We start from the raw sequence: 19,618 nt of genomic DNA, 5'->3' as shown, positions 1-19,618 counted from the left end.
CTTTTCTTAATTTTGAGCACAAAAGTTGGCCTTGGGAACACTACAACATTTGTTAAATCCTTAATACCTGAGGAATGTCCTTTTACTTCAACACACACAGACAGACAGACAGACAGACAGACACATACACGATTATGGAATCTTCCAAGGTTTTTGTGTTCTTGCCTGAGAATTTGAAGTATCTACTAAAGCAGGGGTGTCCAAACTTCTGGGATTCTGGGAGTTGAAGTCCACAAGTCTTAAAGTTGCCAAGTTTGAAGATCTCTGATCTAAGTGGAGAGATTGCAGAGGAAGGGATTACAAGAGAGTAAATTATGCTGGTTGGGGAATTCTGGGAGTTGAAATCCACAAGTCTTAAAGTTCCCAAGTTTGAAGATCTCTGATCTAAGTGGAGAGATTGCAGAGGAAGGGATTACAAGAGAGTAAATTATGCTGGTTGGGGAATTCTGGGAGTTGAAATCCACAAGTCTTAAAGTTCCCAAGTTTGGACACCCCTGTACTAAAGCATCAAATGACTTAAAACAGAGGCCAACTTTTATCATATTTTTATTGCCTACCTCTGCAAAAGTTTTCAGACTTGGATCTACCTCTTCAGAATCTGAGACACCCAGATTAGAAAGAATTCTAACCACAGGCAATAACACAGGTGAGACTAGGAAGCACAATGTACTGAGGGAAATTTCCAGGCCTTTGGGGCATCGTTCTCTGTGTGCTCCATGTATCCCCCATCAGTCTCCCTCAAATAAAAGTACCTCCTAATCTGAGGACCCAACTCTTCACAGGACAAAGGGAATGGACTCCCCATACTTATGGGGATGGGCTTTTAGGACAACTGAGAAGTCTTCCTACTGAGCTTGGCAGGCTACAAAGAAAAGTTTCAGGTACCAGAAGATTGAATTTACTGTTTGCGGATGCAAAGGAAAGGCATCAAATGGGTGAAGATGACAAGGTTTTGGTGTGTTGGTAAAAGGATAAGGCATGGGAATAAAAAAAGGGTGAGGGGACAGGATATTCACTACCAGCAGTCCCCACTGCTTGAACCTGGTGTCAACTATGATTGGGTTGGGTTAAAAAATTGAGGAAGGGCATGAAGTTTCCTAGTCAATCAAATTTTATTTATCCTACTTGGAATCAAATTGTAAGGAATAATATCAGCCTCTTGACCCATGATGGCAAACCTATGGCACGTGGGCCACAGGTGGCACGCAGAGCCCTTTCTGTGGGCATTTGAACTGTCGCTCCAGCTCAGCTCCACCGCGCATGCACGCATGTTTCCTGCCGACCAACTGATTTTTGGGTCTCTGCCGCACATGCACTTTGGGTCGCAGGAGGCTGCAGGGAGGCCTACTAGGCCCAAAATGGGGCATAGGGGTGTGTGTCACATGTGCTTGCATGTGTGTGTGTGTGTGAGGGAGCACGGGGTGTGTGTGTCACGTGCTAATGCACAGGGGGTGATCACAAACACATTGCATTATGGGTGTGTGCATGCGCTTTTGGCACGCAACGACTAAAAGGTTAGCCATCACTGCTCTAGACAATTGGGGTTGAAAGGGAAATAATCACAATATTTTAATATGCAAAGAGGCAATGACTATAATAGAGTGCCAGGACATGAAGAGCCAGGTTAAAATCCATAAACTGCATGCTTGATGTCTCCAGAGTTACTTAAGGCTAATTAATTTCTTCCCCAATACATATATTTTGAAGCGTTAATGAATATGCAAAGCTGGAGAAATGAGCTAAGAGGGAAAAAATCATGTCTCCTTCATTTCTTGGAAAAGGAATGGAATAAATTTAACAACAACAACAAAAAATCAAGCCATTGCAATGTTTAAACTATGCACACCCTGGTTTGAATTAGGAGCTAAGACCATACAAACAGCCATGTTTATGGCTCGGGATTCTCAATGGTTTACTGTAAAGTAGAGAAAGTAGATTTTAATGGATTGAAGACCTAAAACTGTGCATTTAAGCAAAATTATAGCTGTTGGTTGGGTTGGGTGAATTAGGAGACTGATGAGTAAAGTTATGGAATGCTTTTAGAAAGCAGCAAAGATTTGTAGTGATAACAATGGGCATTTTATCTAGACTAGAGAGCTTAACTATGATTACAACTGTATACAAATGACTGTAGAATTCATGTGACCAAACATAGAAAGACAATGAGAGATAACTCATATCTTCTTCTGACTGGTTCCTAAGAGAGCTACTAAAGAGGACGCACACACACGCACACCCCTTCTCAAAGGGCTAGGAGAGGAAAGGAATGGTAGCGTCATCCACAAGTTGAGAAAAATGTCTTTAAAAACACAGCAAAGTAGAACCTAAGCCAACAGCCTCACCCTCTCCTCCCCAATACTCTACAATTCCTGAAAATCATTCCTAGGACTTGTCCTAATCAATAACGCTAAAACAATAGCAAAAGGAATGAAAAGAATGAAAAAGAAGAGAGAAAAGATTCCAACTGAATCATAAGAAGCTTAACATATCAGAAGATCAAATGCTTGTAAGAAAGCTAGAAATAAGACTGCCAGCGGATCATCTTAGGAAATAGTCAAGGCAGGTCTTCACAAGACGGTGGTGGGATCACCATTGCTCAGAATACGACCAAGGAGGCTCCTTCCATGTTGCTGTTATTTTCTCACTGAAGTGGTAACTATTTATCTATTTGCGATTGTAGGCTTTCGAACTGCTGGGTCGGCAGGAGCTGGGACAAATGGGTGGAGTCTTCTGGTTCAGCATCCCCACCACATGAGCCACCATGGTGATCAAAACTGTAGATGTCCATGGAGATTCTCAGTCAACCAGGTCCTGGTTGTCCCAAAGGTGCTTTTTTCAAGAGGCAACTGGACCTTCCCGTTTTTCTTTGAACAATGCAGTGAGCCATTTGCAGATCTGTACATTGGGGAAACGAAGTAAACACTTCACAAACGCATGGAACAACATAGGAGAACAAACACATCAGGGCTAGATTCAGCAGTCCATCTGCATTTAAAAGACACGGGCCACTCTTTTGAAGAAAACAAAGTCCATATTTTGGACAGAGAGGACCACTGGTTTGAAAGAGGGGTCAAAGAGGCCATCTATGTCAAAATAGCCCTCTCCCAACAGAAGGGGAGGGATACGACATCATCTCTCTCCAGTCCACAACACAGTCCTTTCAGCAGTTCCAAGAAGGCTCCACACCCATTTGCACCCGTCAGGTGGCTGATGACACAGATTATCTGTGTGTGACAATTATCCAGCCAGGTGACCTAAACACCCCGTTAAAAGAATGCAAATGTCCAGCTGCCTGCAAGGAGTATAAATCCTTCCATTCTTCACCATCCAGTCAGAACTGAAGAAGCTTCTTGGATGGTAAGCAAAACGTCTTCAAAGAAAAACTAGAAAGTCCAGTTGCCTCTTGGAAAAAAAATCACCTTTGGGACAAAACTCTGGATAATCAGGAGATGCAGCTTGACTCACTATCGAGACAAGTTCTAAGGTTCTGGCCAAAGGCAAGTTAGCAGGACGAAAGGGATGGTCTCATTTGAAAAACAGAAGCTTTTGAAGCATGCGAGGGCCTCAATTGGGAAATAACCACACAAAATGTAGGAAACAAGGAAAAAAGTAATAGAATAACCGAGTTGGAAAAGATCTTGGAGGTCTTCTAATCCAACCCCCTGCACAAGGAGGAGACCCTATAATAGTGATGGCTAACCTTTTCTGGACAGAGTGCCCAAAGCATGCCTGAACTGTCCAAAACCAATGCGCTCCCCGCGCATTCACCCTGCCCCCCTGCACATGCAACCCGCCACAGATGCCCAGCACATGCACGTGCCCCTGTATATGTGCTCTGCCCCTGCATGGACGCGCACCCATGCATGCCCACCACACAAATGTATGCGCGACCCCCTTGCGCTCCACCCTCATGCATGCATGGCAGAGACATGCACGTATGCACGTCGGAGCTGAACTGGGGCGATGGCTTGTGTGCCATCAGAGAGGGCACTGTGTGCCACCTCTGGCATGCATGCCATATCACGGCCTTATACCCTTGCGGACAAATGCTTGTCCAATTGTTTCTTAAAAACCTCCAGAGGTGGAACACTCACAATTTCTGGAGGCAACTTGTTCCACTGGTTAATTGTTCTCACCGACAGGAAATTTCTCCCTAGTTCTAGGTTGGATCTATCCTTGTTACACTGTAAGTTTCTATCCATTATGTCTTGCCATACCATCAGGGGCTTTGAAGAGTAGTAGGTTGTCTCCCCCCCCCCACTTTCTGTGGGACAGTTCCTCAATTACTGGAAGGCTGCTATTATATCACCCCTGGTCCTTCTCTTCCTTAGACTAGACAGACTCCGTTCCTTCAACCGTTCATCCGATGCTCTAACCTCCAGTCCCCTAATCATCTCTGTTGCTCTTCCCTACATTCTTTCTAGAGTCTCAACATCTTTTTTGTAGGTGAGGACACATATTGGACACATTATTCCAAGCGTTACTGAAATGAAAATCATATAGAATAATTGTACATTGAAAATACACACTACAAATTCACGGAGAAGACTGTACACAAATTTCCCAGAACAAGAATAAACAATGTTCTACCTTCCCCTCAAGGATAGGCACTTTCTGGAAAGGGAAATAAGTTATCTTACCAAAGGAATCTTGAAACTGATTTTACAGAAGAGATTGCATACATACAATTTTAAGATTGAATTTTTCCACTCTGTTTCAAGCATCTTCAACATTTTTCCTTATGTCTTCTTTCCATTTATTCTATCTTCTAATACTTCTTCCTACAGGACTTATTCTTTTTTTTCATGCAATGATACTCACTGTAATTTTTTTCACTTCTTTCCTTTTTTCCATGTACATCCCTCCCTCCAAGATTCACTTTCAATTCTATCAACATTATCTCCCACATTCAGATTCTCATCATTCCTTTGTAGCACTTTCATTATAAATCACCCACTCAAATCACTTTTAATTTTATATTCCTTACCTCGCCGTATGACTATTTATGCTTAAGCCTCATTATCTGAAACAAACATCTTTTCCAAAGAGATACTCAAGCATCAGCCACTAGTCTTCTCCTCTCTTGGGTCTCAAATGGCCCAGTTGTGTTTTCTTGTTTCATTACCACTCATCTATTCATGTCACGCAAGAAAAATATTCCCCCCCCCTCTAGATAATATTATTTTGAAATGCTGCACAATTCTCCCAGAAGCATGTTTTTTTTCCTTTCGATATCATTATTTATTGAAATGTAAGATGCAAGGGAAGCGGTGGCTCAATGGCTAAGATGCTGAGTTTGTGATCAGAAAGGTTGGCAGTTCAACTTTGAATCCCTAGTGCCATGTAATGGAGTGAGCTCCCGTTACTTGTCCCAGCTTCTGCCAACTTAGCAGTTCGAAAGCATGTAAAAAATGCAAGTAGAAAAATAGGGACCACCTTTGGTGGGAAAGGTAACAGAGTTTAGTGTGCCTTTGGTGTTTAGTCATGCCGGCCACATCACCACGGAGATGTCTTCGGACAGCGCTGGCTCTTCGGCTTTGAAACATAGATGTTTCATTCCCTAGAGTTGGGAATGACTAGCACATATGTGCGAGTGGAACGTTTACCTTTAAGATGCAACTATTGCCAACCTATAAATTTCTACATTCATACAAACAGCACTTTCGATGACACCAGTTTCTCAATATGTTTTAGCTCTTTTATTCAGAATTAAAATTCCCTCTTCAGGGACTCATCAACTCTGCTCCCTCAGAACAAACCCTTTTCAAATCTATTATTTCCTTCTTTTCCTTTTAGCTTCAAAGACCCTCAACAAAACTGCTTTTATTTCATTTCATTCTTAATGTGTGCTTCTTACAATCCATCCTCTTACATTCCAGGTTGCAATCGTCCATATACCATGCTTATCATCAGATGAACCCATTATATTGGCCTCTTATCATCCACCATGTCTTTATGATCAATTAAGGCTCTTCACACGTTTTGATAATGGTAGATTATGATCCTTGGTGTTACTGTGCCACATATATGATTCCCTGGTACAACTGGAGTTTTATCAGGACCTTACTGCCATTCCAAATTACAATTATACTTTAAAGTCATCAAAAGCTGATGAATGGTAAGAGAAGTTGGCAAATGGCAAAATAACAAAAGTTGGGTAGACTGAGAACTTGGGACATAAGCAAATGCAATTGTTTCTGTAACTGCTTCCAGCTTTCCGCAAAACTGAAGCAAAAGAATTTGTGATAAACAGGAAGCTATTTTGAGAACTTATATTTCGAACTGGACAAATGACCCCAATGAAATGTTAGTGAATGCTTTTGGAAAGAGAAAAGACCAATCACGCAATCACCTTCAATTAAGCAAACAGTGTAGTTGGAAGGGCAAAGGGAAGGGCAAAGGGTTGGGTCAGCACTCCAGGCTTCTCATCTCACATGCGGCTTCTCCTTTCTTCCCCAATTCCTCTGTCTCTCTGCCAACTATGATTCAGATGAAAATACAGGTGTGGCACGGCAGGTGCATGGATGGAGGCCAGATTTTACATCCTCATTCCATTCCTTCTCCTTTGGCTGATTTCTCTCATTAACTTGAAACAAGCAGCACAACGGCTGGCAATAAGAGGACACCTTCTGCATTCTGCAGGATTGTGACTCCCAACCATTAAGGACGTATCGTTCCCAAAGCCAGGCAATCATTTGTAGATATTTAATCCATAACTGGAGAGTTCCTCGTTGTTAAAGGCCAAACTTTGCACTGCCTTGATGACTAGAATGCTACCAAGATGTTTCCTAAGCCATTAGAAAGGGTAGAACTTGAACATCACAAATGCTTTAAGTTGGCCTGATCCTGCTTGACACTTCTATAACATCAATGGATGCTGTTATAATGTGCCACATTTTAGCCAGGTTGTACTGGTTGGTACTGGTTCACTGCATGCGCACTGTGTGTTGCTGGTGCATGCACAGTTGACTATAAATTGTTCTGTGCATGTGCAAAAACATGCCGGCAAAGGCAGAAGAGACAGGGGAACTGGTTCAGGGTGTGGTCAGCCTGGGTTGCTGCTGGTTCTGCGACCCAGGCCAAATCACCACTACCGGTTCAGCCAAACTGGTAGCAACCCACCTCTGATTTTAGCCTAACTTCCAAAACATGGTACGCTGAGAATAAAGGCATTCTTCCCCACGTAGAGTCCAATCCTAATGCATGAATATCTGGGATTAAAAGAATTTGTTCACAAGAAAGTCGGCACTGGATTTGTCACCTGAAACAAAAGAGTTGATAAAAGAAATTCTTTTTCTGGAATTCCAGACAGAAATCCAGGAGCCAAACTCTTCAACAGAACAAGGGCTTGCCCCACTGTGACCCAAGTTCCCCCCCCGAAAAGGAGTAGTAGAGCATTGCCATTTAATATTAAGACTCTGTTCTTTTATTTTGTTCTTCAGCATTTTAGGTCTAACTCTTTGGTTGTTAGCAGCCACATCCCACAAGCATCCCAAGAATGCATTGGCGTCATTCTCCTTTCTTCCAGTGGTTTGGCCATTCCTTTGCTAATTCAGACCAGACCTATGTGCTGGGCTGACCATTAATGAAAACCATATGAGATCATGCTCTAACCTTCAAGCGCTACGAACTCTCCCCCAAATTCATCAAGAGAAACAGAAAGGCTTTCAACAAAAACTCTGATCTTTTCCATTGGCGTAAAAAGTATTTAAAAAGTGTTAAGCTTCATGGAGAGATCAAATAACACGTATTTCTAGCCAGGCATTTATTTACTGTGGGTTTCTCTTTTTCTATATGAACTTCAGCTGTTGACATGATTCCTAGGATTACCATTAAAAGGCTGCTTTACAGAAGTCAGGATTTCTGACCCACTGAGTTGAAGTCCACAAGTCTTAAAGTTTCCAAGTTTGGTCACCCCTGCTGTAGACAAATACCACAATAAGTAAATACAATTTAATTAGGCAACCTGTAAGGGAGCATACAGGTACTCCTTGCCTGACAACCATCATTGGGTCCAAAATTTCCATTGCTAAGTGAGACATTGCCAAGTGAGTTTTGCCCCATTTTAGGTCCTTTCTTGCTTCGGTTCTTAAATGAATCACTGAAGTTGTTAATAACACGGCTGTTAAACTTCCCCATTGACTTTGCTTGTTTGGCGGTCACAAAAGGTGGTCACATGACCCCGAGACATTGCAACAGTCATAACTATGAGTCAGTTGCCAAGCAACTGTGACAATTTGATCCTGTGACTCTGGAGATGCTGCAACAGTCATAAGTGTGAAAAAGGGTCATAAGTCACTTTTTTCAGTAACACTGTATTGTCGAATGGTCACTAAATGAGTTGTAAGTTGTAAGTCGAGGGCTACCTGTATCCGGCACAGGGGCCATCGTCATCACTGGATGCACACAAAAACTGTAATGGAAATTCTTGGACATGAGGACTCAGGCGCTACCAGTTACAAGACACTTATTATTAACATGTTGTGTGAATCCAACCAACTGCATCTCATTCAATACACCATGATCAAAGACATCCCAGCTTGCATGATTTTGTTTCAAGCATAAATCCAGATTTCTGCCTCTAATGGTGAATTTGTTGGTAGGGCTTTTATTTGTGATTCAATCAATAAAGTTATATCCCACCCTTCAGCCGGGAGCTCAAGACAGCTTCTACTTCAGTGTCTTGTGTCCGTCCCCCCCCCCAAACTTCAGCAACTTCAGCAAATAAGGCGCAAGAATTCTGGGAGTTGAAGTCCACTCATCTTAAAGTTGCTGAGGTTGGAAAATACTCTTCTAGATGCAGCTGTTTTTATTTTTGTTTTATCCTTTAAGAAACCTGGGAACTGAATTATGCTGAAATAAGGTCTTGGCCTGGGATCGCTCACGGCCGAGTGTGAGCAGTCCAGAGGTGACATTCAGCAGGTTCTGACCAGTTCTGGAGAACCAGTAGCGGAAATTTTGAATAGTTCGGAGAACTGGTAAATCCCACCTCTGGCTGGCCCCGCCCCTATCTATTCTCTGTCTCCTGAGTCCCAGCTGATCGGGAGGGAATGGGGATTTTGCAATATCCTTCCCCTGCCACATCCAGCAAGCCATGCCATGCCCACCAAGCCTCACCCACATAACTGGTAGAAATTTTTTTTTTGAATCCCACCACTGGAGCAGACTACTGAGAAGCAACTGTGCCTAGACTCAAAGGCTGCATTTGATGCTACTTTCGGGTTCTAAAGCACCTTACTCTGATCTGGTGATCCAGCCCCACTTCTTACTGTTTTTTCAGTCAAAATATGTAGGCTACATTTACTACTGACGTGGCATGAGTATTTGAAATTTTGTTATTTTTAAAAATATTTTTAAAATAAAATGATTCAGAGTGCCAAACTGGCTTTTGATGATGATGGGGGGCTATTGCCCCTTACCTATTCAGCCCATTTCCAATCTCCCTCTGCTTTTCCTGCAGGTAGTCCAGAAACATTCAAAATTAAAATAAAATAAAGGAGACCTGCTTGCCACTTGAAGAGAGTTTCCTACCCCTCCCACTCCTGCAAAGAGTTGTAGTAAAACAGAGGAAGACTGACATAAGCTCAAAGTAAATAAATAGAGGAAGCTGTCCTTGGAGCACTAAAGAGAAAACTCCCAAACACTCTCATCATTTCGAAGAGTACACTCATTGTCAATAATCACAACTCTTCTCTTTGGTCCAACAGGCTGCAGCCAATCCCTGCCCCATACTCCAGACCAGGGGTGGGTTTCTCGCCCCGTTCCAACCGGATCGGTTGGAACGAGGCCGGCGGCGTCCTCGCGCACACACGCGGTGCGCACATGCGTACTAGCATCTGCGCGATGCTCCAGCTGCTCCTGGAGGATCACGCAGGCGTTCTGCGCATGCGTGGAAAGCGCGAAATTCGAAAAAACCGGGTAAGGAGCGGGCGCGGGTGTGCGGGTGCGCGTGGGCGCGGGGGGGGGGGCTTCGCCGTTCCCGGAAGTTACTTACTTCCGGGTTCGGCGACCAACCGGATCGCAGGGACCGGTGCGAACCGGTCGAAACCCACCCCTGCTCCAGACCCATGAAATGTTTGGGTGCAACCACTGCGGTATGACTTCTGACATGGAAAAAGCTCAAGAGCTCTTGCCTGTGGTGGGATAAGCACCTGTTTTTGATACTACTGGATCAGGGGTGTAAATTTAACTGGTAGTGGAAATCTTGAGTACTTCAGAGAACTGGCAAAAATCACCTCTGGTTGGCCCCAGAGTGGGGTGGGAATGGGGATTTTGCAGTATCCTTCCTCCAGGAGTAGGGAGGGAATGGGGATTTTGCAGTATCCTTCCCCCAGGAGTAGGGAGGGAATGGGGATTTTGCAGTATCCTTCCCCCAGGAGTAGGGAGGGAACGGGGATTTTGCAGTATCCTTCCCCCAGGAGTAGGGAGGGAACGGGGATTTTGCAGTATCCTTCCCCCAGGAGTAGGGAGGGAATGGGGATTTTGCAGTATCCTTCCCCCAGGAGTAGGGAGGGAACGGGGATTTTGCAGTATCCTTCCCCCAGGATTATGGAGGGAATGGGGATTTTTGCAGTATCCTTCACCTGTGCTATTCCAGAACTGGTAGTAATTTCACCACTGCACTGGCTCCAGTTTCTTTTTGAACTGGACAAGAAACAAGTTTGGAGATCCTCTGGCCCAGCCCCCCTCCTCACCCTGAGGGATTACTGCTGGCCCTCGATGGTCAACCCATCCATCTTGTCATTGACTTTTTAATGTCTAAAAAGAACCATTGACTAAGACCGAAGAAGCTATGTTTCCCTCAAAGCGTTACAAGATAGAGTGACAAACACTACTAACTTTTGGATAGCCTTAAAAGAGGACTGATCAATTGAAGAAAGATGGTTATATCAATAACTTATAGTCTCAAACACACAACGTGCACCCATTTAATACTTGGGCTTCCATTCACTCTAATCATAACAACTCTGAGCAGCTTAAAAATACCCCACACAGTAATTTGGGTGAAAAAACTCAACCAAGTAGCTTTTTAAAAGCCAGGTCCTCTCTCTATAGCCTTCTCCAGCTGAAAGGTCTCCAAGAGAGAGAGTGGCCTTGACTTGCTTTTGCTGGACATGCCTTTGGGGGAAAAGTAACCCAGGAAGACTTTCCTGATCTTGGTGATCGGTCTGGAATCTAGGCCAGAGGTTCCCAAACTTGGCAACTTTAAGACTTGTGGACTTCAACTCCCAGAATTCTCCAGCCAGCTGGAGTCTTAAAGTTGCCAAGTTTGGGAACCACTGATCTAGGCCAATACAATACAATAGCAGAGTTGGAAGGGACCTTTGAGGTGTTCTAGTCGAACCCCCTGCCTAGGCAGGAAACCTTATACCGTTTCAGACAAATGGCTAGCCAACATCTTTTTAAAGACTTCCAGTGTTGGGGCATTCACAACTTCTGGAGGCAAGCTGTTCCACTGATTATTTGTTCTCACTGTCAGGAAATTTCTCCTCAGTTTTAAGTTGCTTCTCTCCTTGATTAGTTTCCACCAATTGCTTCTTGTCCTGCCCTCAGGTCCCTTGGAGAATAGCTTGACTCCCTCTTCTTTGTGGCAGCTGCTGAGATATTGGAACACGGCTATCATGTCTCTCCTAGTCCTTTTCTATTAAACTAGACATACCCAGTTCCTGCAACCGTTCTTCATGTGTTTTAGTCTCCAATCCCCTAATCCTCTTTGTTGCTCTTCTCTGCACTCTTTCTAGAATCTCCACATCTTTTCTAAACCTTGGCGACCAAAACTGAATGTAGAATTCCAAGTGTAGCCTTACCAAGACATTATAAAGGCCAGGATAACCTCACCTTGTAGTCTGACCATCGGTGGTCAGAGAAATACCCTGGCCTTATGCTTCATCCTAAACCCATGATGGCGAACCTATGGCACATGTGCCAGAAGTGGCATGCAGAGCCCTCTCTCCTGGCATGTGCACCATTGCCCCAGGTCAGATCTCCGTGGCATTTCCTTCGTGGGCTTCTGTTTCCCTGCAAATGATGAAACAGAAGCTCACGAAAGAAAAATATCTTATCTCTTGCTGCACTCTTATCTCAAGGCTGGTGTTGGGATGTCCCACTTCCCACCGGCTAGCTGGACTTCCGGTCTCTGCTGTGAATGTGCACATATCCACACATGTATGCATGCATGTCTGTGCATTCACACGTGCACACCTTTTAGTGTAGACATGCGCACACAGAGTTTGGGCACTCGGTGTCCCAAAAGGTTCGCCATCACTGTCCTAAGCTATGAATTTAAAATATAATTTAGCTTTCCTTGACCATGAGGTTCAGACTAAAATGTAACGGCAATCTATAAAGTTGGGTTCAGACAGCTAAAGTTAGCTAAAAACAATAAACCATGTTATGTCTTAAACTTAACTTCTATTATTTACACAGTCCTGTCTGATGAAGGCATTTTTTTCTGAATTAGGCTTAGTATGGCAAGTGTTCTTACTTGTTTCTTAATAGGTTTTTTTTTAAAAAAATATGAGCATTCATGTAGCCAATTTTAATGTTTTAAAGCAATCTTATATTAATGTAACTTGTATTGTTAACTGTCTTGAAAAGAGAAGTTGGATGGACAGAAGCATACCAGCAGTAATGGCTGGAAGACCGATTTGTGGGCCAGCAAAACTCAGAAGGGAAAAGGTGGGGTGGGGTGGGGTGGGGTGAGAGGGGAGTGCTACAATTGCTACATCCGTCCTGTACACTGTGGAAGCAGCTTTCTGTTCTGCTGCTTCATAATGTACAATGGATAATGACAGCAAGCTTTTATTAGACTTCAATTTTCCCTTAAGGAAAATCTGTGCAGTATGACTTGGAAAACTGGCTTTTTAAAAATCGGTTGTTGAGTGCCAAAACAGCATGGAATCCAACTTGGCTTTTGCAGATTATGAAGACACATCTATGGTATTTTTTTGTGGGTGAGAACATTGAAATTGTTGGCTGCTCCCTTCTCCCGGGATATTCTTTGGCTTTCTGGTTTAGCCCATAGCCCTGGGGTTCTTCCACAACCTCCCTCTCAACCACCCATCAAGTTCAACCTGCTCAGAGCGAGCACTGATTATCCTCTTTCTGATAAGCTCCCAGCCTCTTTCTCACCTGGGAAAGGTGAGACTCTGGAGATAATCAGAGATTAAGGCATGCAGACACACACAGCAGGAGCTGCCCAGGGCTAATTCCACCCTCTCCTTTTGTGAGCCAGGACAGTCATTTCAACAGAACCTGGAAGGACTTTTGACCACAGGGCATCTTTGGGACCGGAAGCAAAGCTTCCACCTTCCAAACTGACTGGGCCACCAAAGGCCTCCTCGTGTTTTAATCAAACCATCTTTGTTAAAGTGACAAGAGGGGGAAATCGATGATGGGGATGTAATCCCCTTTGCCAAGTTTAATTTAATAAAGAGTAAATATTAAAAAATGGTAATTCTTTCCTGATCTATCTTTTACTTTTTGAAGGGTACTCAAAAACCTAGTCTGGCTCTAAAGCCAGCAGCCATGCTCTAGCTAAATGGCACCTCTTAGTAGATCACCTTTATGAAAATTGACATTTAAAATGAATATTATTTTTAACAGGCAAAGAGGAACACATAACGTCACAGGGATGCCTTTTTGAAAAAGGGATTGTTTTTGCTTTAGTTTTGATGATGCTAAATGAGGTTAACATTTACAGTGGAGGGACAGGAGATGCGATCACCTCTTGTGCAATGTCCTCTGACATCAGTGGCCTAATTTCTGGGAAAGAGTGGCCAAAAAGAATGTAGAGAGCACTTGCGCGACCACAGGATGCCCAATCTTCTACAAGGGAAGTGAAGAGGAAAAGATTCAGCAGGTGCAACATCCAGGTCTTCTATTTGTGAGGACATGCATTTAAATCGCACCAGAATCTCCAGAAGAAACACAGAACTGTACTAGAGCCAAGTCAATTTTCTGCTTTTGCAACAGCAGCACCAAAAAAACAGAGCCTCCTTGGATTTCTCCCAAATGAAGGGATGCAATCCTTGGCAGAATTCAGGGAAGGCTAAACCCCCCACACCTACTGCTTGCCACTGATCAGCGGCTGGCTTCAGCCTGGATCTCCATCAAGCACCTGGCGCTGGAAAAGGTAGTTCAAGGTAGGAGAAAGGCGCCCATTTTCTCTAAACAATCTGGGTGTCTCTGGAATGGCCCCTGGGCAGCTTCTTTGCTTTGAGGGTAGAAAGGAAATAATGCTTACTAAAACCCAGCTTCACTCAAGAACAAGATTTGAGTCAACAGCAGGGTCACTTGCCAGATAGAAAAGCCGCTCTGTAGCTTAAGCAGAATATTTTGTATCCTGGGAATGAGTAGTTCCTCATTTGCTAGTTAGGAATTTAAAAAAATGCAACTAACTGATCATATAGATATACAGAACAACAGATTGCAGATATGCAGATTGCAAAACTTTTTTTAAAAAATCTGATTGCAAACTGGAATAAAATGTCTTCCCAATTTTAGGCAGTATTATACACTACCTTTTTCTTTGCTTATGAAGGGGCAAATATACAGGTTATCCTCAACATAGGACCATAACGGACCTCAAAATTTATGTTGCTAAGCGAGAAATTTGTTAAGTGAATTTTGCCTCAGTTTACGACTTTTCCTGTCATGGTTGTTAAGTGAATTGCTGCAGTTGTGAAATTAGTCGTCTGGTTATTAAGTGAGTCTGGCTTCCCCATAGACTTCGCTTGCCAGAGATCACCTGACCCCAGGGGACACTGCAACTGTCATAAATGTGAGTCAATTGAATGCAAGCATCTGAATGTAAATCATGTGACACTGGGGTGTGTGCGGTGAAATGGTCAGAAGTGTGAAAAATGGTCTTAAGTCACTTTTTTCGATGCTGCTGTAACTTCAGTCACCAAGTGAACTGTTGTAAGTTGAGGACTATCTTTACTTGAACCTTCAAATATCCGAATCTATTTTAAACAGAATTGTGTCCATCCCAAGGAAGAACTCTTTCACACTCTGATTATCCTAGTCATCAGAGGTGTACTTCATAACATCAAAAAACTATATATCGAGTATTCAAAACTTTCTACAGCACCATATTTTTTTCTATGCTGACTCAATGAACATCCATGAAATGTGAGGGGAGGGATGCAACATGAGCTAGGGGAGATTGTGGGAAGTCAAGTCCAACGGTACAAATGTCCAGCTAAAGCCAGCCAAAATGGTACCCGTCACCCGTTTTTCTTAATAAGAATTTTTATTAAAAATGAATTATTTTCTACCAAAATGTTATTGCTCAATGAACTTGGTGGCTCATTTTTAATCATTTATGACAACAAACCCTTGGCATGATTCATTGTTGCAAGCTAGCATTCCACCAATAAACTTCTCCAAACAATGGCTTTTTCACTGCAGTGGCAACAAAGGTTTGGGGTGGAAGTTATGAGTCGGTGTAGCGAAAGCCCAACGGCTGAGAGTCTCCATTGGAGCCGCTCTGCATGCCAAGCAGAGCAAGGCCTGGACTTGGCCCACTGGCCCACCCTTCCCTAGGCCTGTCCTATCCAAAATTCAAGGTGAGCCCCGTGGAAAGAGCCCGGCCGGTATCACACCCTACTGTGGGAACTCTGAAGCCACTTGTGGGGTGGAGCACCTGCCCCACAGCATTCCTCTTCTCCCTGCTCTGCCTCCCAGCCTGGGAATAACCCAAGATGGAGCTTCCTGATATCCACGGGAGGAAGTCTAGGACAGGGGTCTCCAACCTTGGCCACTTTTAAGTCTGGAGTTTTGCTGGCTGGGGAATTCTGGGAGTTGAAGTCCACCAGGCTTCAGGTTGCCAAGTTTGGAGAGCCTGGCATAGGGCAGGGGTCAGCAACCCATGGCTCTGGAGCTGCAGTTAAACCCATTGTTAAATCCAAGAAAAGAAAAGTTTCAGAAGAAAACAGAATGTTTAATTCAACTACATATATTAGCATTGTGTCCCTCAGGAAATAGTCAGAAGGGTTTTGTGGCTCCTGGCGTTTTCTTTTCTGTGGGAAATGGGTCCAAATGGCTCTTTGAGTGTTTAAGGTTGCTGACCCCAACATGGTGTGGAGATGCTTTGCGACCATGGTTGGCATCCGACCGCCACTGATTCAGATTCCAAGAGGGCTGGGGGCACCCGAAGGTCCTCACTTTACGTCAAGCCGACCATTTATTTCTCTGCCCCATACACTTGGGTCCAAGGCACGCAAGATCCCCACTAAGTCCAGAGGCCAAGGTCACCGTTCTCCGGGCTCACAGCCGCCCCGACGCCACCCTGCCCGCTTCCACCTGCCCCACCCAGGGACCCTCAGCCCATCCCGTCTCCGGGCAACCGCCTCCACGCCTGACTTGATTGCCCAGGATCGCCTAGCGCAAAGTTGACCCGCCCCAACGGTCGCCTTGGCCCGCCACGCCGAACCCAACCCAACCCAGCCGCGACGAAGCCCGGGCGCTCCGGGTGCAGCCGCCCTGCCGACCAGGAGCCCCGGAGGTGGGTTCCTGGAGGTGAACCGGCAAGGCCAGGAAGCCTTTTGGCCGCCCGGAGAAAGGCGGCCGTGGGGGGGGGGGATAAACCCCCTTCCGAGCCCATCGCCACGCCGCCAAAGGGGGCGAGACCGAATCCCCCCCTCCCCCGCGCTTGGCTAGACGGCGTTGGAGCCCCGTTGCAACCCGCTTGTTTTTAAGGGGGGGGGGTCTGCTTCCGAACCACCCCGTCGTGTGGAACCGAATCCCGGAGGCTCCGGTGGGCGCATCCGAGGTCGCGGCGGGCCGCGCGAGCCTTACCGAGTGGGCGCTGCTGCTGCTGCGGGACAAAAGCGGGCGGCTGAGCGGGAGCGCAGCCCCGAAGCCAGGAGCCCATCGCCGCCGTGTCCGCAGGAAGCTCGGCCGTCCCGATTGCCCAGGCGAGGCCAGTGGGAGGAGGAGGCGGCGGCGAGGCGAGGCGGGCAGGCGACGTCTTCAGCGCCGCGCCCGGGGATCCATGGCTGGGCGGGCAGCAGCAGCGGCGCAGGGAGGTTGGCGAGCCCGTCGCCCTGGCCGCCCCGCGCTGAAGCTTCCCCGCTCGCGGCGCCAGCGGGGCGGGCAGGAAAGGATGCCCGGAGCCACCCGCCGCCCGTTCACTGGCCCGCGCTCGCCCCGACGCCGACGCCGGTTGGACGGCCGGCCTGCCACTCCCGCCCGTTGGGAAAGCGGTGGAGGGGAGGGGGGGTCAGTCGAACAAGGGCCCATTGTCCCCGCCGGGAAGCAGCCGCTCTCGGCCGAGCCCCGGGCGCCCCCCGCAGGCCGCGCACCGTCGGAGGAAAAGGCGCAGGGCGCGTTGGGTCTCCGGGTCCCGCCTGATTTTGCTCCGCCGGGGCGCCTGCATCTCCCACGGGGCGGCCCCTGGGCCAAAAGCAGTCGAAGTGCCCGAAGGGGGTGCGGATGGGCGCCTGGGGCAGAGTCCCCCACTCTCCCGGGACAGCCTTGGGGACGGTTCCTGTCAGGACCTGAGAAAGCTCAGCGGTCGCCCTGGTTAAGAGCGCCGCTCAAGCAGCGGGGAGAGTAGGGGGCTCTCAGTGGGACTCCCGCCCCACTTGCCTCCAGGAAACAAGGGTGGGAGGGATAGGAATAAGGATAGGATAGGAATATGAATAGAATAGAATTATTTATTGGCCAAGTGAGATTGGACACACAAGGAATTTGTCTTTGGTGCAGATGCTCTCAGTGGACATAAAAAGACAAAATACATTCATCAAGAATCATAAGGTACAACACTTAATGATAGTCACAGGATACAAATAAGCAATCAGGAAACAATCAATATCGATATCAGTCTTAAGGATACAAGCAACAAAGTTACAGTCCAATCATAAGTGGGAGGAGATAGGTGATAGGAACGATGAGAAGGCTAATAGTAATAGTAATGCAGCCTTAGTGAATAGTTTGACAGTGGTGATGGAATTATTTGTTTAGCAGAGTGATGGTGTTCGGGAAAAACTGTTCTTGTGTCTAGTTGTCTTGGTGTGCAGTGCTCTATACCATCGCTTTGAGGGTAGGAGAAGCCTCTAAGCATCTACCACAAATATCTGCAAGAGCCCCCAGCCTCTTACCTCAGCCGGAACCAGAGCCACTGCCCTGGCTGTGATGCCTTCAGCATTTTTCTTCCCCAAACAGCCAAAGCGCCCACATTCTCAAGCCGGTTGGGAGCCCAGTTGCTTTGCACCAAGAGCCAAAGAAGGATTGGCAAGGCAAGCAGGACGACTGCAGCTCTCTGCCCTGCTCTTTCCAGCCACTCCTCACCATCCCTCTACTACAACAAAGCAAAGTGTGGAAAGAGTGGAGTGCTTCCTCAGAGGCCGCACCCTCCCAGTCCAAGAAGCACCAGCCACAATTAGAACATTTCCCCCAGAAAGAGGCTGGTTTCCTTCTTGCAAACATCATCCCTTCCGGACATTTTGATCCCAGAAAATGCATGCAGGCCCTTCGTTTAAAGCGACAAAAATGGCTGAACCGGTTACTGGAGCTCTGCTGAACGGTGGTTTTTAAAACTGGGATTTGTGGAATATTCTACAATAACCGTGGTAGATGGAGTCGCCCGGGATAAGGGCAATACAAGCAGGGGAACCTGGATATATCTTCTCAACCCTATTTTAGATCAAATTGTTTTCCAAAATAGTTGCATATTTTCAAATTTCAAACTTCTCTGCATCAGGGCGGACAGTGAGAAACTGAAGAAGGGAGGGGAAAAAACACAGGCGATTTTCCAGCTGTGCCTTGACCAGAGACCGGCTTACATTCTTGGGCAGAAAGACAGTGAGGAGTCCTCAGATATGGAAGTGGCCTCCTGAAGGGCTGTCACAGGGCAGGGGGTGAATTGCATCTCCATAGGTAGAAATGGAGCAGCAGAGAGATATGTACCGTATTTTTCAGAGTATAAGACGCACCTTCCCCCCCAAAAAAGAGGGTGAAAATCTGGGTGCGTCTTATACACTGAATACAGCATTTTTGGCCTACCCAAACCCTGCCACCTTTGCAAAAATGGATGTGCAGAGGGTTTGGGAGGCTTGCAAAGTGTTCCTGGAGGGTTGGGGAGGGCAAAAACGAGCAAAAAATGGGATGTTTTTGCCCCCTCCCCAGGAGCACTCTACAAGCCTCCCAAAAACCTCTACAAGCCCCCCCCCCTTTTTTGCAAAAAACGAGGCGTGCAGAGGGCTTGGGAGGTCTGCAGAGTGCAAAAACTTTTTTTTAAAAAAAAACCCTTCAAAATCATGGTGCATCTTACACTCCAATGCATCTTATAGCCCGAAAAATACGGTATATTCCACTTTCGGAGAAGTTTTCAGGTTATGGGAGCCTGCTTCCTGGAGTGGTGGGGACTCCATCACTGGGGTGGGGTGTGTACTTCAAAGAAGATTGGAGGGTCATTGGTGTGGAATGATTCAGGGATTTATGACATTCCAGCTTCCAAAATCACAAACATTTACCATCCTATCGCAATGCAGAATTCTCTTGGCCAGAATTAGAATCAGAAAGCTTGCAACTATTTTGTAAAGCAGTAGTTCTCCTTTTTTTAAAATTTTATTTCTATGAATCTTGGATGTATGTTTGTTTTCACCCAGCA

The 19,618-nt window shown here is 45.9% G+C and overlaps 1 protein-coding gene across 3 annotated transcripts in view; it reads right to left on the bottom strand.

Annotated features, from left to right (window-relative positions):
• AMOT (angiomotin) overlaps positions 1 to 18,355 on the bottom strand; it is a 58,903-nt gene extending 40,548 nt beyond the window's left edge. Inside the window, exons 1-2 of one of the 3 annotated variants that reach the window (XM_087728370.1) lie at positions 18,108 to 18,355; positions 166 to 269 (exon numbers count right to left, since the gene is read on the bottom strand). The gene's annotated coding sequence lies outside the window, so the exon portion shown is untranslated. Of the gene's footprint in view, positions 1 to 165; positions 270 to 16,803; positions 17,085 to 18,107 lie in introns of those variants that run through there. The other 2 variants (XM_087728369.1, XM_087728371.1) reach the window with 2 other exon arrangements.
• Positions 18,356 to 19,618: the final 1,263 nt, after the last annotated feature.

This window comes from Thamnophis sirtalis, unplaced genomic scaffold (assembly GCF_051295495.1).
Source record: "Thamnophis sirtalis isolate CommonGarterSnake01/CBP01778 unplaced genomic scaffold, rThaSir2_p1.2 scaffold_13, whole genome shotgun sequence".
NCBI classification, from domain to species: domain Eukaryota; kingdom Metazoa; phylum Chordata; class Lepidosauria; order Squamata; family Natricidae; genus Thamnophis; species Thamnophis sirtalis.
This window is presented reverse-complemented; position numbering and strand designations above follow the sequence as displayed.